A 26,213-nucleotide genomic window follows, 5' to 3' on the forward strand; every position below is an offset into this window, starting at 1 on the left:
GTATGAGCTGTCTGTGTGGTTCAAGCTGCCACTTGAGGGTTTCTCCATCTTGTGGAGCTTTCTAATGGAATTCAAGGTTCTCTCTAAGGGTGAGCATTACGAAGCCTTCCCTGGCTGCTATGGGAGGAGGAAGTGCACCATAGGTTCAAGGACACATGTGAAGTTTAATGTGCACAAGCATGCTCCCGCTCCTGCTCCTGCTCCTGCTCCTGCTTACTCTGATTGGCAAGGTTAACTCTGAGAAGCTGCTGCTTTTTAAAGTGATTTGATTAGACTCACCACTTCATTCCTTTCACTCCTCCCTCCCAAGAACCAAACCACCACTTTGTCTTTGCAATCTTTGCTTTGCCAGTTACATTTTCTCTCCTTTTTTCCTGCTTTTGCATCAACTTTTTAATATTTTGTAAAACAAAATAAGGAACTCGAAAGTAAAGTAACTTGCCTCACTGAAAGGTTTGACGTGAAAAATTTCCATATTTTTGTTTTCTACACTTATAAATTACAGATCTCTTATTTCATTTTCACGTACCTCATAAGGAAAAATAGAATTATTATTCACGTTAGTTCACTTAGGTAATTCCACAATCCTCTATCACAATTTATTTTGTACATAATGAATTCTTTTCACACAATTCTTTAAAAAATAACCTTTTAATTACAAAAACTTCTACAAGGTGTAAAAATAAAGAGAATATCTAGTTTCAGCAATTACCAATTTGTGGCTAATCCTGTTTAATCTGTACTGCTATCTCACAGCAGTGATCGTTAACCATTTTAGGAAGAATATGAGGAAAGCTATGAACACCAGAGAAAAAGGACATAGATGTTAAATTTTTGCAAAATATGTTAATAAGGTAATACATTTGCCAGAGCCCTTCCATGGATATCCTAGGAATGCAAGAATTCAGAGTAAGAATCCCTGCGTCCCAGCAAAGAGAATATTAAGGTTTCTCAACTTTTCTGGTCACCTGAGTGTTGGGATTTGGGATTAGCATAGATTCTATGCCAACAGTGATGAAGTTAAGCCAATGGAAGGATCTTTGTAATGATTAAATATTCATTATGTAATTTCTTTTCTAAATATACTTCCTTACTGCCATGTTTAGCTTCTTTTCCCTTTGGTTGCTTATTAGTTTGTCTTTTTTAAATTAGTAGTATTTTTACCAGCGTTGATAGATTTGGTGAAGACTTTGAACCTTCTCAACTCTTAAGGCCTACCAACTCAGAATTTTATCTGGAGCTTCTGAGTTATCATTGCCAACAGCTAAGAAAGAAAAACTACATCTCCCTATATATGAAGGATAGAATGATTAATAGTGAATGCATTAGGAACTTAAGTAGTAAAGCTAGGGTTTCCGTAAAAGAAGATACTAGCACTTGAATATGAATTCTAATTATTAAAGCATATTTATTTAAGGTATAGAGATAGCTGATTGTTACATGACGAAATGGTCATGTTTCTTTTTCCCATCCTGTTTCACCTCCTTTTGTCAGCTGGCATTTGGTCTCCCTTTGGAGCAGCTGTGGTCATAGGGTAAACTCAAAACATAGCAGTTAGTAAAGTGGCACTAGCAGCCTGAGGATTTCCCTGTAGAACTCTCTCATTGTTGAATCTCATACCATCTGGCCCTGATGTGAGCTAAAAGTACTTTTAAATGCACGTAATAAAAGAATAGTTGATATAACTTAATTATTCATTATTCCATTTGAAAACACTAAGTATTTTGCCTTTAGCACAGTTTCTTTTCTCTCTCTCCCTCTCTTTTTATTTGGTGTGGAGAGCTAGGGAATGGATAATGTACATTTCTCTCTTTAGTATGATTAAAAATATTTCTATTAAGGTGATGATTCAGGAGAGGAACCACCTTCATTTATAGATAGTCATGTGTCTATCTCGGAGTAGATTCTCATTTTTTTAAAGTTCCCTATTGTGGTGTTCCCTCTATAACAATTTGTGGTTGGCAGTACTTTTAATATTTTATTGAATGGGGGTGGGGGAAATCAACAGCAACAATATAAAACCTAGAGTGTTCAACAAATACAACAAAATAAAGATATGTTCAAAGAAAGTGTAGACTACCTCTTTATTATGTTTCTAAGGATGTATGTAATCCATATAACATATAAATAACCCTGGTTTTATTAATTGATGTTTCTGTAATGTCTTGAAAGTTGTAAAATGTGGGGTTTTACCCCATTTTAGGCATCTATCTGCATGGCTTGGGAATACACAGTATCTGTTTTTGCTAGATAGCATCTCCATTGGAAGGCTGTTGAATGCCTAATCTCTGTGCTCTCCTTTGGAGTTGGCTTTCTTCAAGGCCAAATCCCTTAAGAAATTGTTCAAGAAGCTCAACACAGAGGCATCACTTATAGAAGTGTACTAATCATTACTTTTAATACATTTTAAAACATTTCTTTTAAAAAAGTGTCTATGAAATTTGTTTGAAATATTTTACGATTCCATTATGTATTTACAGATTCTACAGATATTTTACAGATTACATTATTTGTTTGTTATTTGGCCTGAGGTCTCGTTCTCTGCTCTTTGAGGTAGCGCCCTGACATCCTCTCAATATAAAGAAGCCTAAGCATATCTAAGCACCTGTTTTAGAAAAAAAAAAAAAAAAAGTTGCTTGTAACAAAAACTGTCCCACCTACAATTTATTAAACCTTGACATACTGCATTACTTAAGAGTTCTCAGAGAAAATTAAAACCCTTTTGACTGGGCTTTGCAATGCAGGGAAATTTTTAGTGACATTTAAAAGGTTTCTCTTGTGTTCCTCTAATGGGATAAATAAAAAAGGCTTGTTTTAGCCCAGCAAATGGGGGGACAATCCAATTTCCTTGATTCCATCAAGACACTCTTAAAGCATTAGCCTGTGCAGTAAAAAAAATTCAACTGACCCCCTTTGCCTGATGGCTTTGAAAAGTGTCCTGATGTGTAGGTATTTGCCCAACACAGCATACTTGCTTATTACTCTTCCAACACATCCGTTGATGGAAAAACCTTATGTGAAGCTCCAATAAATGTCAGTTTATGTTATAGAACTATAAAAACAGTGCACCAGACTATAATGCTCTCCTTGATGGGTAGCCTTTCACTTGAAGATGAAAGGAAATTCTGCCAAGTATGTTTAAATTTTAAAATTAAGGAATAAGATAATATTATTTTAAATAATATTTTAGTAAATTTTTTGTCACATTTAATTACTTCACAAAGGTTGACTTCTATTTTTCCAAAAGATAGTGCTCCTTTACAGAGAATTTACTAGCATAGGGCAGTGGTTCTCGATTGTTAGACTGCATTAGAATTACATAAAGCTTGTTAAAATAAATTGCTGGGCCCCACCCCAGAGTTTGTGATTCGTTAGGTCTCTGGTGGAGCCTGAAAATTTCCGTTTTTAACAAGTTCCCAGGTGATACTGCAGGTCTGGGACCCACAGTTGGAGAACCACTGGCCAAGGGGATGTGTGAAAAGAGATACCTCGGATTAGCGGTTCAGATTTTGAATCAAATCAGTTAGTTCTGAAAGTCATTAACATCTGAGAGCATCCTAATGGGTGAAAAATGTGCTGATGGATACCAATACAGTCTTGAGTGGATGGGCATTTTTTGGACATTTGTCTTCTTAATTGGCAGTTTTTAAAACCCAGTCTGAAGGGGGGAAATCACATGAAAATAGAACTTTCATTTTAGAGAAGGTGCAGAAGAGAAAACTTGGGTCCCTGTGTGTTCTTTTAAAGAATAGAACTGAATGTGTTTTCTATAACCAATTGCAGAGTAAAGCTGTTGTTTATATCCTATTAAAAAAGTTCTTTTTATCAAAACTTCTGCCTTTAACTATGTAAAAACCCAAAGTACCCTGTTATTCAATAAAAAATTAAAAAGTATGTTTGATATTCTGATTTTTTAAAAATTGATTATTTTTGCGTAGTAAATAATTGTGTTATCCAGAGTATCTCACTCTCTGTGTCCATAATAATTTACCTAAAAATACTTAGAATTGATGTGTAATGGTCTCCTCTAGAGTCTAAAGAGTTACATGCTATTTATTCATCTGTTCTTAAAATGCACTTTGGAAATAAATAGGAGACAAAAAAAAAAATCACCATTATTTGACAAGAAGAAATTCTAAGAGAGAGAGATTTGTTGACTTATCCAAAAATCATAGCAACAAAACAAGAATAAAAGAGGCTTAGGAACCTAGAATGGACCCTACTGAAAGAAGGTAGTCCAGCAACCAGTCTCATTTTCTTCTGGTGGAAAAATACATATGATGATGAGTACATGTATGTCTTCTAAATGTCTGGAATGTCTAAATACTTGGTAGTAATTCATAATTTTCTTTTGTTTAACACTTTTCTTCCATCAGTCCAAGTAAATTCCATCCTAACAAATCCTTTTCATAAAACAATACAGGCATCTTATATTTGCATAACACTTTGTATTTTTACAGGGGGTTTTACATACATTGATTTCATGTCATCCTCAATGCTATTTTTTTTAATGGTTTCCTTCTAAAGTCCTGGAAATATTGTACAATAGCGATACGGGGAGGCCAAAAAAAATCCATCTCACTCGTATTATAAATATTTTTGTTTTATTTATTGGCACTGTCACCTTTTAAAAAATATATGTTGAATTTGTGACTAGCTTTCAAGTAAAATAAATGTTATTTTAAAAGAGTTATCAGTCGCTTTGTGCTTCCTTTGGGATTAAGGGTACTATCTGCATTACTTAAAACTCAGTTTGAAAATAATTAAAGGTGACTTTGAAATTGCTGTGGGTTAAATGAATGAAATCAGGTAATCAGCACTTTTCTGGAACCCTTCTGCATTTCCCTAGAGTCCTTGGAGCCCTATATTTTGTGATTCCCTTCCAGCACCTTTCTTCTTTTTTTTTTGTCCTCAGCAAAGGATAGGTAAATCAAGTCAAATGATAATTTTCCATATTGTACTTGTATTATTAAGCTTTAGTTTACCTCTGGTGCAGTGAGTACTGAAGATAGAGTGCAGTGAAGACTGTATAGAGGAGGTCAGTGCAGAAGTGGTAGCAGTTAATCTCTCCACTGCTCTGATATCCGACAGCTGGTCTGACATGGGCCTGGTGCCAGCAGTGTCTTTACAGGCTTTGTGGCAGAGATTATTCAAAGGAGATTAATCCCTCTAAACCCCTTATATTTTAATTATTTCTGTATGTATTTATAAAACCTGCAGTCTGCTAGTTTCAGGACACAACTGTTCAAGCCCTCATCTTTAACCTGGTTTCCATAATGAGACAAAATATATTTCTTTTACCACAAAGAGTATATCATTGATTTGATTTTGTTATTAAAATTGTTTTATTTTGGGGTGTTTTTTGTTTTGGGTTGTTTTTGGTTTCTGTATGATATTGCTAATGTTACTTTTTTTTTTTTTAAGGATAACCAAAGTAATATTACTTATTTTAGAATATCTGCTAAAATGCTGTGGGTTTCTTTCTTCTTTTTGTTTTTCTTGAGATGGAGTCTTGCTCTGTTGCCCAGGCTGAAGTGCAATGGTGCGATCTCGGCTCACCGCAACCTCCACCTCCTGGGTTCAAGCAATTCTCTTGCCTCAGCCTCCTGAGTAGCTGGGATTACAGGCACATGCCACCATGCCCAGCTAATTTTTGTATTTTTAGTAGAGACGGGGTTTCACCATGTTGGTCACGCTGATCTCGAACTCCTGACCTCAGGATCCCCCTACCTTGGCCTCCCAAAGTGCTGGGTTTACAGGTGTGAGCCACCGTGCTTGGCCCTAAAATGCTGTTTTTATATTACGTGATAGAAGTCTAAAGTTGCAGACATGTAGAATGTGAAAACCTCTCTGTTAAAAACAACATGCCCTTCAAGGAATTTTTTTTTTTAATGGCTGCCATACTTTCCAGCATTGTTAGGCAACTTTATCCCTGACCAGGGTATCCAGAACAATGATTTCTTTCTGCCCAATTTATGTTATTGAGGGCTATAAAATTTTACCCCAAATTCAAGAGTTCACACAATAGGAACAACCAAAGAATTACAAGAGCTGATGAAATAAGCTCTGCTGGCAAGAGCATCAAGTCTCTAGCACCATGAAAGCCTTGCCAAGTCTTTCACCTGTAGGGAAGCAGTTCTGCTTCTTCATGCACACTGTTGCTCCTTCTTTCATATACTGAGAAGAGGAAGACTTTGAGGATCATCTTCCTGAAAGTCTTCCAGCTTCTAGGGAATCTCTAGTGAGACCTGTCTTGATGTGTGCTGGTGATAGAATGTGTTTGTGATATTTGTATCTTCAAAACACTTGTTTTAGATCATTTAATCTTAGTATAAAGTTGCTGTTTTGATTATTGAGGCTGTCCTCTCTTCTCTTAGTTGTATTTCTTCATGCTTATCTGAATGAATGTTGGCAGCATATTTGGGGCAGGGATGCAGAGGGATCTTGGCTAGCCAGAATATTAGTAGCTTGTGTTTTATTATCCAAATTGAACAGTACTTTTTGCTTGTGCTCTAGAAATGGGAATTAGACATTAGTATCTCAAAACTTGCCATTTCTTTACTTATTCCATTTGTATCAAGGAACATAAATTTAAGCACTAACTCTGCTGTTTGGCATGCTATCAATTGGGGCAGGTGATTTAATCTTGTTGAACTTGACTTTCCTTATCCACGAAATATAGCTACTAATACCTACCTTACTTATTTCAGGATGTTAGTTTCAAATAAGTTGGCATATATAAAGTGTTGTGTAAAATGATATATAAATGTTTTAATTTTCTTAAAGAACAGCATGTCTGAATCAAGAAAGATCTGTGGAAAGCTCAGTAGTGTTAAAAATATTTTATGCTGGCCGGGCGCGGTGGCTCAAGCCTGTAATCCCAGCACTTTGGGAGGCCGAGACGGGCGGATCACGAGGTCAGGAGATCGAGACCATCCTGGCTAACACAGTGAAACCCCGTCTCTACTAAAAATACAAAAACTTAGCCGGGCGAGGTGGCGGGCGCCTGTAGTCCCAGCTACTCGGGAGGCTGAGGCAGGAGAATGGCGTGAACCTGGGAGGCGGAGCTTGCAGTGAGCTGAGATCCGGCCACTGCACTCCAGCCTGGGTGACAGAGCGAGACTCCGTCTCAAAAAAAAAAAAAAAAAAAAAATATTTTATGCTGTTGATATCTTGTAAATGATTTTTTTAATTGGTGTTAGTTGAGCTTTTTCCTTGTCTCTTTCCAAATAATGTAATCTTCTCTTCCTGTTAGTCATTGTTAGTTTTCAAAAATGTCTTTTACTGTAATGGTTATGATAGAAGTGTAACCATAAGGAATTAGATTATAATATCATTATACCTAATATAAACAATCTTATTTTTCCTTTTTTTTTTTTTTTTTTGAGACAAGGTCTGACTCTGTTGCCCAGGCTGGAGTGCAGTGGCTTAATCTTGGCTCACTGCAACTTCCACTGCCCGGGCTCAAGCCATCCTCTCACCTGAGCCTCCCAAGTGGCTGGAACTACGAGTACACACCACCACAACCTGGCTGATTTTTGTGTTTTGTTTTGTGTTTTGTTTTGTTTTTTTTTTGTAGAGATGGGGTTTCGCCATACTGCCCAGGTTGGTCTTGAACTTACGAACTCAAGCAATTCAGCTGCTGCAGCCTCCCAAAGTGTTGGGATTACAGGCGGAAACCAGCACGCCCATCCAACAATCTGTTTTCATTATATGATATATTATCATATTTGAACTGATCTAAACTTCCTGTATATACAATGTTAATTTTAAAAAGTATAACAATAGGCTGGGCATAGTGGTTCACACCTGTAATCTCAGCACTTTGGGAGGCTGAGACAGGTGGATAGCTTGAGCCCAGGTGTTCAAGACTAGTCTGAGTGACATGGTAAAACCCCATCTCTACAAAAAGTACAAAAAATAGCTGGGCATGGTGGCACACACCTGTAGTTTCAGCTACTTGGAAGGCTGGGGTGGCAGGATCACCTGAGTCCAGGGAGGTCAAGGCTGCAGTGAGTCGTGATCATGCCACTGCACTCCAGCCTGGGTGACAGAGTAAGACCCTGTCTTAAAAATTATAACAATAGGTCGGGCGCAGTGGCTCTTTCTAATCCCTGCACTTTGGGAGGCCAAGGCACGTGGGTCACTTGAGGTCAGGAGTTCGAGACCAGCCTGACCAATATGGTGAAACCCGTCTTTACTAAAAATACAAAAAAAATTAGCCGGGCATGGTGGTGTGCACCTGTAGTCCCAGCTACTCAGGAGGCTGAGACAGGAGAATCGCTTGAAACCCGGGAGGCAGAGGTTATAGTGAGCCGAGATCGTGCTACTGCACCCTAGTCTGGGCAACAGAGCAAGACTCCGTTTCAAAAAAAAAAAAATTATAGCAATATGACAGATTCTGTTCGAAGCTAGGGAAATCCGTAGTTAGAAATTCTTATATGACTTGAAGACAATTGGAATATGCTTCAAAGTTTTAAACAGAGTAGTGGCTTGCATAAGACAATGCTTGCAAAAGGGATGGGAGACTAGATAAATTATTAAGGAAGCTCTTGTAGGAGTTAGTGGTTTAGGAAGTGAGGGCCTGGATAGAGTTCACTAGTGTAGAAAAAAAAGGAACCAGAGATATATAGTACAGAAGGAGAATTCAATCAACCTCACTTGATGAAAGATAATATAAAAAATAAAAGAGAAGTTGAGCATGACTTCAAAGCCATGGGCAAAAAAAAACTGAGCTCTGGTTTTGACATGGCTAATTTTAGTGAGCTATTATGACATCCTTGCTGAAATCTCCTAAAGAAAAAGAAAATTCAGTACAGGACATGCATATAAAGATGTTTTCCAAAAAGAATGGTAACATATTCAAAGAGAAGAATGAATCTTAAGATCAGAATACTGTAAAACCTCCATATACATATGAAGATACACAGAGAAACCCTTGAAATTCCAGTCATATTTAAGAGCATAAGGTTGGGAGCCAGAGACCTTCTAAGTTCTGCCTCTGCCACTTACAAATCATGTGACCTTGGACAAGTTACTTAACCTGACTAAGCGTAAGTTTCTTCATTTGTGAAATGAGATAACTTAGTACCTATTTCATAAGGTGGTTGGGTGGGATTAATAAAAGAACTCATGTAAAAATTGCCTAGTGCAGTAAACAGCATTAGCCACTACTATCATTGTTTTTACTCACAATTGACATAAATCTTTTTTGTCGTTGTTATATTGACAGTATATACCATGCAGAAAGGTATACAAAATAAGGTATTATTGAAGCCACCTAGAATACTGCATCTTTGTGTGCTTTACTATTCAGAGACTATGCTGCGTATGTCTTTATTATAGAATTCTAATTCATACGTGACTTGGAGGACGTGTTTTGTTCTTATTCTTTTAAAACTATATCAGAAATAAGACCTTATTATTTGGTTCTTAGTTGTACAGTCGTACACAAAAGTTGTTAAATTACAGAAGGTCTGGTAGATAGCGGTACAGCAGGGGAATAAACTAAAGCTGACATTTATTGAGAATCTATTCCCCTTAATACAGTCATTCATTCTTCTTAAAATCAGTCACTTATACTAGAAAAAAAAGCTCAAACTAGTTTTATCTTTGAATGCATGGGTTTTGTTACTTTTCTTTCATTGGCAGTCCTACTTTATCAGGGCCCTAAAGAAAGCAGCTTATTTAACATTTCTTTAGGAGACCTGGGAAAGAATTTAGGCGGCAAGACTAATGTGTACAGTAAAAATAGAAGTAAAAATCTTTCCGTGTTTTTAAACGTTTTTTAAAATTACCATATCCCCTAGTCCATAGCAAGTGTTTAAAAAAAAAAAAAAATACCATAATGGGGGATGGAAAGCTTGTGGGTGGTGATGAAACCACATTTGATAATATTTATAGGCAAATAGTTATGAATAAATTACAGTACTCAAAACTGACATTGTGGCTTCAGGGTAAATAGAGGGTTAAATCTCTGAGCTGTAGAAGCAGATTGTGTTTTCCTTTTGTGATCTGGGCTGACAAGACATCAGTATTCTATTCATCTGTTGGGAATTAGGCTGTTAATCCAATCAATGACTCTTGAGTGAGCTGTGGCCTACCTCCCCCACTGGGGAACAATCGGATCAAACTGCAGATTGTTTAAGAGCACAGTGCTGTCCTCATGTCAGGTGGAATTCTCAAATGTTCCCTGGTGAATTGGGGATAGGGAAAGCTGTCTTGGCCCATTTATCCTGCTCCTTAAATAACCAGGTATCTGCCTTATCCATACGAAAGCATTTGGCAGTAGTGACAACAGGAATGCAATAGAAATCCATTAACTTTAACTCACAAAAGTGTGGATGAAAGGGAGGAAATGTTTTCAAACACCCACAAAACAATCTATATTAAAAGTTATTTTGCTTTCTTGATATTTTTTCTGTTCCTTAAACCTTAAATCATTTTCTTTGCTGGGCTTTTTTTTTTTTTTTTTTTTTTTTGGTTATTAACTGTTTTATGTTACTGAATTTTTTTAACCACCACAAGCTCTTTTTGTATTTTTACCCTGCCCTGCATATATTTTTGTAAGTCAGCAGGGTACAAATAAATTTTTAATATAGATTATGGGCACACTAATTAAATAAAATTTTAATTTTAAAATATCTTTCTCTGAGGAATGCTAATTAAATACAATTTTAATTTTAAAATATCTTGAGCATACATAATTCTGACATCTTTTGCAGCCTAGCAAAATTTGATTTCTAATTACTGATTTAATAGGCCATTAAGTACATTTGGAAATTATTATTGAACTGATTGGATAGATGTTCAGAGTTGCAGTTGTCTTCTATGAAATGCTGCCCAAATTTTTTCTGTTAACCAGTAAGGTGACATGGGCTATCACAGAGTAAAACATCTAAAATGACAAAAAGAAATTCTTGAGAAGTACTTACTAACCAATCTTAGTGAAGATAAGCTTAAATAATAATTTTATTATTTTCTGTCTGTATTATGTGAGAATATTCCAAAAAGAATTTCCTAAGTCAGCCAAATTTATCCATTCATTCTGTGGATATTTAGTGTCTACCTTTTATGTACCCCATACCTCTTCTAGGCGTTAGAATTATAGTAAACAAGAGAAGATTCGTGTTCTTTTGGAGCATACATTCTATTGAAGAAAGTATGCCAAAAACAAACAAGATAGTATCAGTTAAGTTCTAAGAAATAAAATAGTGGTGGTGACTGGGCACGGTGCCTCACTCCTGTAATCCCAGCACTTTGGGAGGCCAGGGCAGGCAGATCACGAGGTCCGGAGGTTGAGACTATCCTGGCTAACACGGTGAAACCCCCATCTCTACTAAAATACAAAAAATTAGCCGGTCATGGTGGCAGGTGCCTGTAGTCCCAGCTAGTCAGGAGGCTGAGGCAGGAGAATGGCATGAACCCGGGAGGCAGAGCTTGCAGTGAGCCAAGATTGCGCCACTGCACTCCAGCCTGGGTGAGAGCGAGACTCCGTCTCAAGGAAAAAAAAAAAAAAAGAAAGAAAGCAAAGAAAATAGTGGCGGTTACTTTAAAGAGTGATCAGTTAAGACTTTACTGAGAAAATGACAAGCTGAGAATTCAATGCAGAGAAGTTGCTGTAAGTCGTGATAAAAAGTCCCTGAAGTAGGAATGAGCTTGACATACCAAGAACAAGCTACTTAAAGGTACACTATTCTCCAGGCCAGTAAGTTTCAGACCTGGTTATTGAATTTTCTTGGGAACTTTGTAAAAATAAAGGTATCTGAGCCTTCATCCTTAGATATGCTGATTCAGCAGGGCTGAATGGTATGTACCCTGTGTATAAAGTACAGTGAACAGTGTTGAAAATCTTATATCTAGTTAATGTAGTTTCTTCCCTGGTACATATCACACACTTGCTCTATCAGTGCCTTTGGTCGTGTTTGTTCTTTACCTGTAGTGTTTACCCTTACTGTCTCTCACATACTTCCATCCACACTGTCTCAAATGCCATCTGCTTTTTAAGACCCCCTCTCAGTAGAAAGCAGAGTAACACTTGCATTCTTCCAAAGAATGTTGAACCCAAATCTAACAAAACCTATAAAAAATGTGGCTGGGTACAGAGGCTCACACCTGTAATCCCAGCTTTTGGGAGGCCGAGGCGAGTGGATCATCTTAGGTCAGGAGTAAGAGACCAGCCTGGCCAACAAGGTGAAAACCTCCTGATCCTCAGGAGCCTAAGGCAGGAGGATCACTTGAGCCCAGGAGTTTGAGGCCAGCCTGGACAACATAGCAAGACCTCATCTCTAAAATAATAATAATAATAATAATAAAGCATTCATTTATTCATCCATTCACATTGTTGTGCAATCATTACCACCATCTATCTCCAGAACTTTTTTATCCTCCCAAACTGAAAATTTATGCTCATTAAACAATAAATGCCCATTATCCCCACCCCACTTCCTGGCCACCATCATTCTACTTTCTGTCTCTGTGAATTTGACTACTCCATATACCTCATGTAAGTGGAATTGTAGCATATTTGTCATTTTGTGTCTGGCTTATTTTATTTAGCATAATGTCTTCAAGGCTCATGTTGTAGCATGTGTCAGAATTGCATTCCTTTTTGAGGCCGAATAATATTCAGTTGTATGTATGTATGTATATACCATATTTTGTTTATGCTTTCATCTGCTGATGGATATTCATATTGTTCCAACCTTTTAGTTATTGTATGTGATGCCACTGTGAACATGGATATAAAAATACCTGTTCACGTCCCTGCTTTCAATTCTGGAAAGTGGAATTGCTGGATCATAAGATAATTATCTATTTAATTTGTTGAGGAATTGCCAAGCCCTTTTTACAGGAGATACACCATTTTACATTCTCACTAGCAATACTTGAAGGTTCCACTCTCCCCAAATCCTAGCCAACACTTATCATTTTCTGTGTTTTTGATACTAGCCATCTTAATAGAGATGTGAAGCAGTATCTCATTGCCCTATCCAAAAAAAAAAAAAAAGTAATATTGGGCCAGATGCAGTGGCTCATGCTTGTAATTCCAGCACTTTGGGAGGCTGAGGCGGGCAGATCACGAGGTCAGGAGATAGAGATCATCATGGCTAACACAGTGAAATCCCATCTCTACTAAAAATACAAAAAATTAGCCGGGCGTGATGGCACGCACCTGTAGTCCCAGCTGCTCGGGAGGCTGAGGCAGGAGACTTGCTTGAACTCGGGAGGCAGAGGTTGCAGTGAGCCGAGATTGTGCTGCTGTACTCCAGCCTGGGTGACAGAGTGAGACTCCATCTAAAAAAAAAAAAAAGTAATATGTGGCAGGTAACTGACAGCACCCAGATTAAAGGGATACCTGGAAAGTAATATAAGCTATAGAATGACATAAAGATGTCTAGATTGAGAATAAACCTGTATATTTTTATCACTTTTCTATGGAAATAGATATCCGTAATTCATCTATATTATATTTCATAGGATTATTTATTATGGTTAAGAGTAATTACTAGAAATTCTGCATATAGATTACCATAATAATAAAATCAGTAATATAAACAGCCCTGAAATTATTAAATTTAACTCAAATATTTTATTAAATACTTACTCCATGACCTGGATACAACAAGACACTAGGAGACACAAGAGGTATAAACTGTGGTTCCTGCACTGATGTCGTTTACTATCTAACTGAGACAGTAGAAAACTCTTTAAATTACTAAAGAACAATTATGAGTCAGACTATAATCAGATCCCATAATGAGAGATCATCTGCAAGTGCATTGGGAGAGGTAAGAGGAAAAAAAAGGGAGAGATTATTAGGGGGCACAGTAGTTAGAGACATCGTCAGTTATGAATTGCAGCCTGTCTTGTACTGTAAAGGCTAGGTGATATTTGAATGAAGCTGAGGTGTGGAAAGGGACAGGTGGCAGAAATACCTCAGGCAGACTGTGGAAGCCATAAATACTCAGATTAAGGAATTTGGGTGAGTGTGGATGTGTTTTTAAATTAGCACTATAAGGAATTTTTTAGAGTGATTAGTAACAGTGTACTGTTACTAGGAAGAAAGGGAATAGGAAGGAATACCAGTGAAGATACTCTTGTATTAATTTTGGTTATTGATGTTTAATTGACCAGGGATTTGTGTTTCAGGAACAATAATAGAAAATATAGATTGATTTCGCAGATACCTGAACTAGGGTCTCTTAACACATTGAGTGAAATGCTGGGAAGAAATCAGAATTAGGAGTCGGCTAGGCACGGTGGCTCACATCTGTAATCCAAGCACTTTGGGTGGCCAAGGTGGAAGAATCACTTGAGCTTAGAAGTTGGAGACCAGCCTGAGCAACATAGCAAGACCTCATCTTTTCTATTAATACAAGTAAAAAAAAAATTAGCCAGGCATAATGGCCTGCGTTTATAGTCCCAGCTACTTTGGAGGCTGAGGCAGGGAGATCGCTAGAGCCCAGGAGATTGAGGCTGCAGTGAGCTATGATTGCACCACTATACTCCAGCCTGAGCAACAGAGCAAGACCCTGCTCAAAAACAAAAAAAAACAAAAAAAAACAAAAAAAAAAAACACTGGAGAGGATTGAAACACCTTTAGTTGTACTATTATTGTGTAGCCTGGTTGATTACATCAAAATTATGCAGTTGTTAGCGGGGGGAATTAGGAGAATACAAATAGAAAAAAATATATATTTATGTGATTTTCTGATAGCTTAAAGATTTCATAACTTGAGGGAAAAAAATCAGTTTTACAGTGACATTTAGAGGAAAAACCAAAGAAGATTTGAAACATTAATAAAACTCTGCAGGATAGAAAGAGAAGCTAACAAGAATAGGAAGTGATTTATTTCAGGATAAAACAATATTAAAGAGGAAGGCCCACTAATAAACAAGGTCATATGAATCAAACAAAGCCCATCTTTAATGGAAAAATTAAATCCATTTTAAAAAGCTAACTTTAGTGGTTGCTTTGGCAACACATAAAATTTATTATACTAAAAAATTATTTATATGTTTTATACTACATTAAAAATTTTTACTTATATTTTTTATTATACTAAAAAAATGGAACAATACAGAGAAGATTAGCATGGCCCCTGACATGCAAATTCGTGAAACGTTCTATTCTTTTTAATAAGTAAATAAAAGCTGACTTTGTAAGAAGAATTAAGTTAAATAAAGGATACAAAGTTATGATATTAAACAAGTGATAATGCTCTCGCAACATCCTAAAGCGGGTTAAAAAAACTCAGGAAAAATTTTCCCCTTTGCGTATAAATGCTGTGAATAACGTTTTTACTGAAAAGGGTAATATTCAATTATATTTTTTATTCCTAATGATATTTTGTCCTATTAACCTGAGAGAAAAAAAATTATAAGAGCAAAAAGAAAGCTTGTTCGGATTTTATTTGTTGATATGTTGCCTAATACATTTGTCATAAGTTCTTAGTAAAAGCAGTTGAATAAGTAGAAACTAAAGTTTTAGAAGGCTATGGAATATAGCAGACAAGAAATAAGGAATATTTGTATATCAAAAAATGAATTAGACTGTTTAAAAATTGATAGCTTTTTGGACTGAATTTTTAATTAATGGAGGGTTAGGCTTACAATTTACTTCTCCATTCCATCTAAAGCTATCCTATTCAGACACTTCAACATTCATACTAACGCTGACCAATCTTGGTCTGTGAAAACCCCTCAACCCTGGCTACATTCATTTATACTCCATTTTAACTTACTTGAACACTTAACATCTTTGAGCTTGCTTCCTGTCACAACCTCAAATTCTGAAACTTCTCTAGATCTTAATACTCTTAATAGCTCCCATTTCCTCAGTTGTCCTGATCCTACACTTCTTCCTGCCTTAACATGCCTTCTAACTCAGCCTGAACCCCAGGATTAATCATTTCAGTTCATTTTTTGAACTAAGAGTGGTGGTGCCAAGACTAAAACTCACAGTCCAGAGCTCTTGTCACTTCTCTATATTGATTTATTTGCAAGAAAAAGACATACTTCTTTCTCCCAGAGATAACCGCTGCTACCTTCATTGCCATCAAAGTTTTATTTTTAATTTGCCCAAAAGGAACATTAAAAGACAATTAGATCCTAGGATATTAATATTCTCATTTTTTCTTTCATTGTATTTTTCTTTTGTGCATTTATTCGTTCAGCAAATATTTATTGGCTGCCTACAATACACTAGGTTCTGCAAATATTTATGCTGTCAATAGAAAGTACCTCTTTATACACATACAGTATTTAAAGATGCAGATGCCTAAGAGAGAAACAAGATTATTAATCAGACCATCTAGAAATGCTTAGAATCTCTCTCTCTCTCTCTCTCTTTTTTTTTTTTTTTTTTTTTTTTGAGACGAAGTCTCTCTCTGTCACCCAGGCTGGAACCACCTCCCAGGTTCACACCATTCTCCTGCCTCAGCCTCCCGAGTAGCTGGGACTACGGGCGCTGGCCACTACACCCAGCTAATTTTTTGTATTTTTAGTAGAGACGGGGTTTCACCATGTTAGCCAGGATAGTCTCCATTTCTTGACCTCATGATCTGCCCACCTCAGCCTCCCAAAGTGCTGGGATTACGGATGTGAGCCACCGCGCCCATCCTAGAACCTCTTTATATATGCCTGCTAATCAGTCATCCATCTAAGCTTGAAAACTTCCAAGGATAGGGAATTGAAGGAATATTAAGGTGGCCGTTTTAAGTTTGAAAAGAGCTTTCTACCAGCTGAGCCAATATGGTGAAACCCTGTTTGTACTAAATTAGCTGGACATGATGGCAGGCACTTGTAATCCTTGCTACTCAGGAGGCTGAGGCAGGAGAATTGCTTGAACCCCCGGGAGGGGGAGGCTGCAGTGAGCTGAGATTATGCCACTGTACTCTAGCCTAAGCGACAAAACATGACTCTGTCTCAAAAAAAAAAAAAAAAATCTTTCTGTTGAAAAATTAAGTGTTTGACTCCCTATAATTTTCTCATACTCTTCCTACTTCTAAAATGTATAGCCGTATAGAAGCAAGCAATTTCATTGTTTTCAGATATTTCGTCTTTCATTCCTAACATGACATGATTTAGAGTTACTTTACCATCCAGCCAAAGCCTATTTTAGGCTCTTTATGTATATCTTTCAAGGTACTTTTCACCCACAGCTCTTTGCTACTAACACTGCAGGAATCATCTGACCCCAGAAAAGAATAGCTCTGTATTAGTTTGGGTTTGGGGTTTTGTTTTTTGGTTTTTGTTATGGTTTTTTTGTTTTGTTTTGTTTTTTGTTTTTGAGACAAGGTCTCACTCTATCACCCCGGGTGCAGTGCAGTGGCATGGTCACAGCTCACTGCAGCCTGGACCTCCTAGGCTCAAGCAATCCTCCCACCTCAGCCTCCCAGGTAGCTGGGACTACAGATGCACACCACTATACCTGGCTAATTTTTGTATTTTTTGTAGATGCGATTTTGCCATGTTGCCTGGGCTAGTCTTGAATTCCAGAGCTCAAGTGATTTTCTTGCCTTGGCCTCCCAAAGTACTGGGATTACAGGCATGAGCCACCATGCCCAGCCTGTATTAGTTTTCTATTGCTGCATAATAAATTACCACAAATTTAGCAACTTAACACACATTTGTTTTCTCACAGTCTCCATAGGTCAAGCATTATGGCATGGCTTATCTGGGTCCTCTGCTAAAGGCTTCATAAGTCTTCATTCTCATCTGGAATTCGCAGTTCTCTTAGTTATTTGAGGCCATCATGCCTAGACACCATCCCTTTCCTTACACAGTTCACAAAATGGTCAACATGGCTACTTGCTTCTTTGAGGCCAGCTCTCTCCATTCCATCTCTGCCCTCCATCATGAAAGTGGTTTCCCATCACATTCACTGGTCCCACCCTCACTCAAGGTGAGGGGAATTATACAAGGGCCTGGGTCATCGGGGCTTACTTTGGATTTCTGCCTACCACAAGCACTATCACTTTCCTCGTTCTAACAGTATCCACCTATTAATGTATTTCTAAAATTTAATTTGCTTTTGAGTAGCTACATCAAAATTCACTGAGCTCACACTCTACTAAAGCCCCTAAATCTTCTATGTTTCTCCTAAGATTACTCCACGATGTAGTTTGTGACTACTTGGTCCTTGGTACGGGATCTTTTCTCTATGTCTGTTGAATTCCATCTCGTTAGGTCTAACCGATCCAGCCTGTCAACACTTGCTATCTGTATCTCTCATCCAGTATGCTTACCATCTCTCTCAAGCTGGATTGGATATCTAAAATTTTAGCTTGAGAATTTCAGATCTCCAGCACATGCTGCTGGTTTTCAGGGAGCTGCTACAGGCTAGGGAGCTGCTACAGGCTAGGTTTTGCTACATTGTAAAACAATGTAACTTTAAAATTTTAAGGTTTTAAAAATTTTCATTACAAAGATAGCACTTGTTCATAATAGAAATATTAGAATATACAGAAAAGTTAAAAAAAATAGACCTAGTGTTTACATTGTGGTAGGTTTTTAAAACATTTTTAAATATATAATGTTTTTTGGTTTATTTGCTTGCTTTATGTAGTTTAGATCTTAGTATAAAAACATTTTTATTCCATTTTACATTAATAATATTGTGATGATGTTCTAAGTTATAAATATTTTATGACCATCATTTAAAATTGCTGCTTAATAATCTACTCAACTTCCCCTGTGTTGCTGGACACTTAGATTGTTTCTAATTCCTTACTATTCTAGATAATACTGGAATAAACTCTTTTTTTATAAGATTTTTTAAATATTTGAAGTATTTTTAGGATACCTTTTTGAAATGCTAAGTCAAAGGAAATGAACATTTTCTAAAAGATTTATACTAATGTATGCTCCTAAGAACAACTAATGGAAGTGCCTGTTTCATAGCACCCTCTGTAAAGGAGGAACTGTTTTGTGGACCTAACAGACTGTGTAAATTTTCACTGTGAAAGTGAAAGGTGAATGAGAATATGAAAGAAAATAATTATTTCCTGGATTTCTCTTTTGTACTTCTGGTCATTCACCATCAAGGGATTTAGAATAGAGTGGATTAAGGTATATTGAGTTTTTACTGAATAGTGTTACAGAAACAGTGTTCAGTAAGCAAGACACCATTCAAAGAGTTTGGCTTTGTTCTTATTTACCTAACTTTGAATGCTAGACCAGCTCAGTAAATTAATACAAACATAGAGAGACTAAGCTCCAGCTTCTCAAAATATGTATAACTTGAAAAAGGACAGCAATCAACTGAGGCAGAGGTAGAGAAGAGTGTATAGTGTTGAAGAGTAAGATTATTTACTCTCTGATGATATGTCAATTTTGAGATTTGGATAATAGGAATTACACAAGCATGCTGTGTGTGATACCGTAACTTATGCCACCTATTGTCTTTAACCTGAAAAAAATAAATTTATATATGTATTTATTTATTTATTTATTTTTTATTTATTTATTTTTTTTGAGACGGAGTCTCGCTCTGTTGCCCAGGCTGGAGTGCAGTGGTGCGATCTCCGCTCACTGTAAGCTCCAGCTCCCGGATCACGCCGTTCTCCTGCCTCAGGCTCCCGAGTACCTGGGACTACAGGCGCCCGCCACCATGCCCGACTAATTTTTTTTTATTTTTTAGTAGAGACAGGGTTTCACTGTGTTAACCAGGATGGTCTCGATCTCCTGACCTTATGATCTGCCTGCCTCGGCCTCCCAAAGTGCTGGGATTACAGGCATGAGCCACCGCGCCCAGCCAAAAAGAAAAAATTTTAACTGCATTTCTTTTTATTTGTATTATCTGTATTGATTCTCCTTTCTCTTTTCTAGTAGCATAGTTGAGAAATACGGATTTTGTTGTTAGAAGGGCCTGGGACCTTGGGCAAGTTATATAATACCTCTGAGCGTCATTTTACTCATTTTGAAAATGGGAATAATAGTATTTACATAATAGGGTTGTTGTGAGAATGAAAAGAAATGGTGTGTGTAAAATTTCCAGCACACAATGGGTATTCAGTCAATGTTTGCTCCTTTTTCTTTCCTTACAGCAGTGGAGTCTCAACTGTCTAACACTGGAAGATTAAACATTCTAGATAAGTGTTCATTTCAGTTAGCTGAACAGTTACATTCTGCCTTTTATTTTTAAACTGTTTTTCTATAAAATACTTTTTCTAAAATATATTCCATACTTCATTGCTTCCTTCTTAAATCATTTTACTATACCATGGGTATTTATAACTGGTGTGAGACATAAGGCTAAAGCTTCTCTTTCTCTCTTGTGATTGCTGAAATCTACTGGTTGGCATGCAGCCCAGTCCTCTTTATGGCTGGCTATTCTCTGTGGTCTAAAATGTCTACAACTTGCCACCTCTGTCACAGCTTCTAATTTCTGCTGCCTGCTACTGTTGCTACCCCATTCCTTCTAATTGCCATTAGGCTCTGCTGGCCTCTTACCCATTTGTGCTCTTTACTCCTTGCTGTTTTTTAACTTTTCACTTTTCAGTCTCTTTTTCCTCTGTTGCATCTCATATTTTATAGGCAAAGACAGGCCTTTCATTGCTTTCTCAAACCAGCTAGAAGAATTCTTCTATACAGAGCCAACTGGTCACAACATGTCTAATATGGTCCTCATCAGCATTTTTTCCCTACTCTGGGCCCTATTCCAGGTACTTGAAAATGCCAAAAATCAAGAAAGTCAGCTATATTTATTTTTCTTGCAAGTAGTTTATTTTTCTTTTGAGATAGGGTGTCTTTCTGTCACCCAGGCCGGTCTCAAAACTCCTGAGCTCAAGCGATTCACCTGCCTCAGCCTCCCAAAGTGCCGAATTACAGGCATGAACCACTGTACCTGACCTGTTTTTTGTTTTGTTTTGTTTTTGTGCTTACTTAACTTTTACTATATGCAAAGTTTTGTGCAGATACAAAGGATAAAAGAAATCGTAGTATATAAAGTTAAATTATACCATGATCCTCACCTTCAATTGAACAGAAGAACACAAACATAATAATACGGTTAAAAGATGAAGGAGGTCATGGGAGACAGTTTTAAGTAAGGATTGTGAAGACTCAAGGTTCTGCTTAAACTTATAAAGAGGAGTAGCTGTTTTTGAATCCAGTCTCAAAGTATTAGGTGATAGTTTAGAATCTTGTAAGAGTCAGAACAGAGAAAAACAGGCCAAATGGAAGGGAGCTTCCATGATTCTCTACCATTTTAAAGATATGGTAAAGAATCATTTAGGAGGATTATGGGTACTTTTTGCCTTTCCTTATTTGAGAATTTGGGTCTTTAAACTTTGTATATTATTTTGTCATTTATGTATATTCCTTATAGGTTTTTAATATTTATTTAGAAACAGGATACGGAGGTGGAATAAACTCTTTTTTTAATAAGATTTTTTAAATATTTGAAGTATTTAGATTGTGTGTTTTTATGCTTTTGTAGCTTCAATTTTAAGCATGCTTGAATTTTTTTACATTTTAACTCTGTTATGTAATTTTGTTTATTTTTAATTCAGCTGGGTATTTTTATTTTACCCTAATGTTTCATCTATTAAAAAGATTTCAAACATATAATCTATTTTAATTCATTAGAATAGTTTCTGTTGCTGTTTATAACAACTTCGTATTTATTAAATTTGAGCATTTCCTTTAAGATAAAACAGAAGGGAAAAGCATAAATAATCATGACAAACAACCCTTTTCTGGTGTGGTCGTTTGAAATGAAACAACAAAAAAAATTTAATCAATTTAAATCTAGAAAAATTAGCTGATATAAGTTGTAAACCAGATGAGTAAAAGCTTTCACTTACTCATTCTTGACATTCAATTCCATTTATTCTTTGTAATATATTTTAAAACAGAATGTCTGCAAAGACTAAGGTTTTGGTTCCTATATCCTATTCTGAGATTATTGAGAAAAAATGTTCAGGCTTATACTCATGCTTTAATATCAATTCCATTTTAACACACAAAGAAGATTAACAGAGTAAAGATTTTATAGAGACATGGTGATGTGGTTTATTAAGGCATCATAATTATAATAGTAAGTGAATTATAGTAGATTTAAGATAATTATTAATAAAGATTTAAAATGGGCTTTATATTAGTGAGTCATAATCATTCCAAATAATTATGTTCATGATTGAATATTTCTTAAGTGCCTATTATATGCTAGGCATACAAAAAATGAATAAGAGACGAATAACTTACATTTGGGTCCCTAAACACTACAATTGGATTAGAGAATAATTTAAGATAATTGTCTTTTCTTTGTTTCACTCAAATACCTATCCTTTATCAAGGTGCTTAGACGTATACAAACAATTCAGAGTTGAAAATTCTTGATATCTTTTTTAAAGACTGATCCTCTTTTCTACTACTCTTTGAAGGCAGAATAGATAATCTAATTAGAGGACAGTCTGGTTGGCCTCCTGTCTTTCTATTCCCCACTTGCCAGTCGATTCTGTAATTGGAGTCATGGTTCTTATGTTCATGTCCTTGCTCTAATTGATTTCTAGGTAGACATTCCCTAAATTGAAAGATCAAAAATCTCAACATTTTCCATTAAACAGTAGAACACTTTAGCCCACAGCATCTGAACACAAAAGCTCCAAATTAGGCATGGTGATCTGAGGAACATAGCAAACAAGAAATGGATTGGGAAGTGGTAGGTAAGCCTATCATGCTTGTAATTGTAAAGAGCTACTTATAAGTAACCAAGATTTTAGTTGGTTTGATGAGTTTTTCCTTGGAACAGCTAAGTAATAATTAAATCACTGAATAAGTTTGTACATGTGTAGATGGTATTCCAATTCAGAGAGTGTACCAATAATACCATGACCATGGAGAGCATACAAATAAATTTTAACTGTAGCTTTTTCTTATTACAAAGTAATAATATATTTTATAAATTTTTCCAAAAAACAAGTGATTGGTTTTCCTGACAATAACAAGAAGAATAGTGGAAGTGAACATTTGATTCAAGTGGGTTTAAGAGATAATGGGAAGGAGGAATTAGAGTATAGACAACGCTTTCATGAATGCTGTTGAAAGAGGAGAGAAATGGGGCATTAGATGGATGGTTAAGGTTTGGAGAGATAGCAGCATATTTATATCCTGATGGAACCTATACAGAAAAGAGGGAAAACCGATAATGCAAACAAAAGAAAATCTTTGTCATCCATAATCTTATGCTCAAGATAATCCCTGTTTTCATTCTCATACTTTTAAAATCATTTTCCTGTAGATAGAGATACAATTTTAAAACAAAAATGGGACCATGCTCTACATAGTTTTATAATCTACTTTATTATTAATATTTTCTCATATCCATATTCTTTTTAACATAATTTCTAATGACTAGCTAGTTTCGTATAATATGCCTGCAGTATACTGTACTTGTAGCAATCCTACTGTTAAGATATGTAGGTTGTTTGTATTTTGCAATATGTAAAGTACATTGTAAACTCTGTAAAGGCAAAGACTGTAACTTGGCTTGTTGCTGTGTCCCTGGTATTATAGTAGACTTTCAGAAAGCAGGTATTTAAGTGAATTCTACTCTTCCATACCTCCACCCATGCAGCTAAATATGGCTGGAAAAAAAATACACAACCATGCTCACTCCATGTTTATAACCACTAATCTCAGCAGTGACACTACATTTCCCTATCCCATGAACTCTACGAGTTAGATGACTTTTTCATACTTTCTCTTGTCTCCTCAAAATTTAGATATCTCGATCCTCATCATCATTCTGTGCTGGTGACCTTCCTTCCCATTTAACTGATGAAACAGGAGCCATTAAAAAAGAAATTCCACAAATTCTCACTACCACATCTACTGACTTACCTGCATCTGTGCTTTTATAGTTCACTTTCCTTTGTATTAGTGTGGATGAACTATCTGTGCTCTGGTTAAGGCCCGCCCCTCTGCTTGTGTACTATATCTCATCCTGCTCGAAGATCTTACTCCATATTTAAACCCCCTCCCCGTTTTTGTTTTTGTTTGTTTGTTTTTGCATTATCAGTTTTCTGTCCCTCTTGTGTAGATTTCCATCAGGATACAGATATACTGCTATCCTCTGCCCCCTTACCCATTTATGTAATGCCCCATTTCATTCCTCCTTTTTACAACAAAATTCCAAAAAGAGTTCTTTATACTCTAATTCCTTCTTTCCCATAATCTCTTGAACCCACTTGAAATCAAACGTTCACTTTCAGCATTCTTCCTGTTCTTATCAGGAAAACCAGTGACGTCCACTTTGCTAAATCCAGTGACTATTTCTTAGTCCTTACCATACCTGAGCTATCAGCAGCATGTGGCACAGTTGATCACTCCTTCTATTTTCACCCTAGCAGCCAGAGTGATCCTCTTAACCCATAAGTGAAGTCAAGCTATTCCCCTGCTCGCAACCCTTCAGTGGCCTCTCATTGAATTAAACATAAAAGCCAAAATCCTTAGAATGGCTTACAAGGCCCTATGCCATCTGGCCCTTTATTACCTCTCTCTCTCCCCTCATCTCCTGTTACTAATCTAACTTGCTTTCATTTCTCCAGTAACACACTGGCCTCCTCTCAGTTCCTCAGACCATGCTGGGTACATAACCATTTCAGGGTTTTTGCACTTGCTCATCTTGTTCCCTCTATTACTTTTCCCCCAGATATTCAGACAGCTTATTCCCTTACCATCTTCAGGTTTTTCTCCCCTAGTTATCTCAGTAAGGTCTACTCTTCCTACCTTATTTTAAGTTGATACCCATTCTACCCTACGTCCCAGAGTTCTGTATCTTTATTTCCTGCTTTATTTTTCTTTGCAGCACGTACCATCATCTAGTATACTATATTTTATTTAGCTTGTTTTCTGTTCCCCCTCTCCCAATTACGGTGAGATTTTTGTCTTGTTTGCTGTCCTTAGAACAGTGCGTAACACATAGTTGATACTCAGTAAGTATTTGTTGAATGAGTGAATTTAAGCAGTGAACATCATTGCAGATAAATATTTATTTATTTATATATATACGAATCATTTATTCACTCAGTGAAAGTTTTTGAGTGCAGCAGGTCTATGCGGTCAGAATTATTTCGTAATTCCAAGACATTATTTGCCTTTTTCATACTCATTCTCATTAGCATGCAGTAGCATATTCCAGAAGCTATGTCACTTGTGTTGTCACAACAGATTGAATGCAGAACTAGATATGCATATCCAATTATTTTCTATTTAACCAGATATTAAGGAAATTTGCAAAAAATCTAAAATGATACCACTCTTCTCATTGTGTTTTTTTGTTTAATCTGGAAAAATACTTATTTTCATTTTAAAAATTATGTATAATTTATGTTAAATGTAAAACATGTAACATGTTTTTATGTTATATGTAAAACATATAGTAACATAATGGTTTTTAAATTTCCTGGCTTTAGTTTCTAATATGGTAAATATTGATAGATTTAAACCACATAAACAGAAGTTCTTTGAGGTCCTCAGTAATTCTGAAGAGTAACTCTGAAGAATTACTATAAAGGGATCCTGAAACCAAAATGCTTTAAGAACTGCTATTCTAGGCCATGGTAAGAGTTTTGAACTTTATTCTAAAAACAGTGAGAAGCTGTTGAAGGATTTAAAAGCAAGGTAGTGACATAATCTGGCTTAACTTTTGAAAAGTCATTTATCTAACTCAGCAGTCCCCAGCCTTTTTGGCACCAGGGACAGGTTTCATGGAAGACAATTTTTCCATGGACCGGGGTCGGGGGGATGGTTTCAGGATGATTCAAATGCATTACATTTATTGTGCACTTTATTTCTATTATTATTACATTGCAATATATTATGAAATAATTATATAACTCGCCATAATATAGAATCAGTGGGAGCCCTGAGCTTGTTTTCCTGCAACTAGATGGTCCCCTCTAGGGATGATGGGAGGCAGTGTCAGATCATCAGGCATTAGATAGATTCTCATAAGGAACATACAACCTGAATCCCTCATATATGCAGTTCACAAGAAGGGTTGGCATTCCTATGAAAATCTAATGCTGCCACTGATCTGACAAGAGGCAGAGCTCAGACAGAAATGTGAGTGATGGGGAGCAGCTGTAAATACAGATGAAGCTTTGCTCACCTGCCCGCCGCTCACCTCCTGTTGTGTAGCCTAGTTCCTAACAGGCTGTGAACAGGTAACAGGGGTTGGGGACCCCTGCTTTATCTGCTGT

The 26,213-nt window shown here is 36.5% G+C and overlaps 1 protein-coding gene and 1 pseudogene across 8 annotated transcripts in view; both read left to right on the forward strand.

Annotated features, from left to right (window-relative positions):
• ACBD6 (acyl-CoA binding domain containing 6) overlaps positions 1-26,213 on the forward strand; it is a 227,982-nt gene that overhangs the window by 139,345 nt on the left and 62,424 nt on the right. The window lies entirely within an intron of this gene.
• On the forward strand, positions 15,046-15,139 carry LOC116272049 (annotated as a pseudogene).

The sequence above is a fragment of the Papio anubis genome, chromosome 1, assembly GCF_008728515.1.
Source record: "Papio anubis isolate 15944 chromosome 1, Panubis1.0, whole genome shotgun sequence".
Taxonomy (NCBI): domain Eukaryota; kingdom Metazoa; phylum Chordata; class Mammalia; order Primates; family Cercopithecidae; genus Papio; species Papio anubis.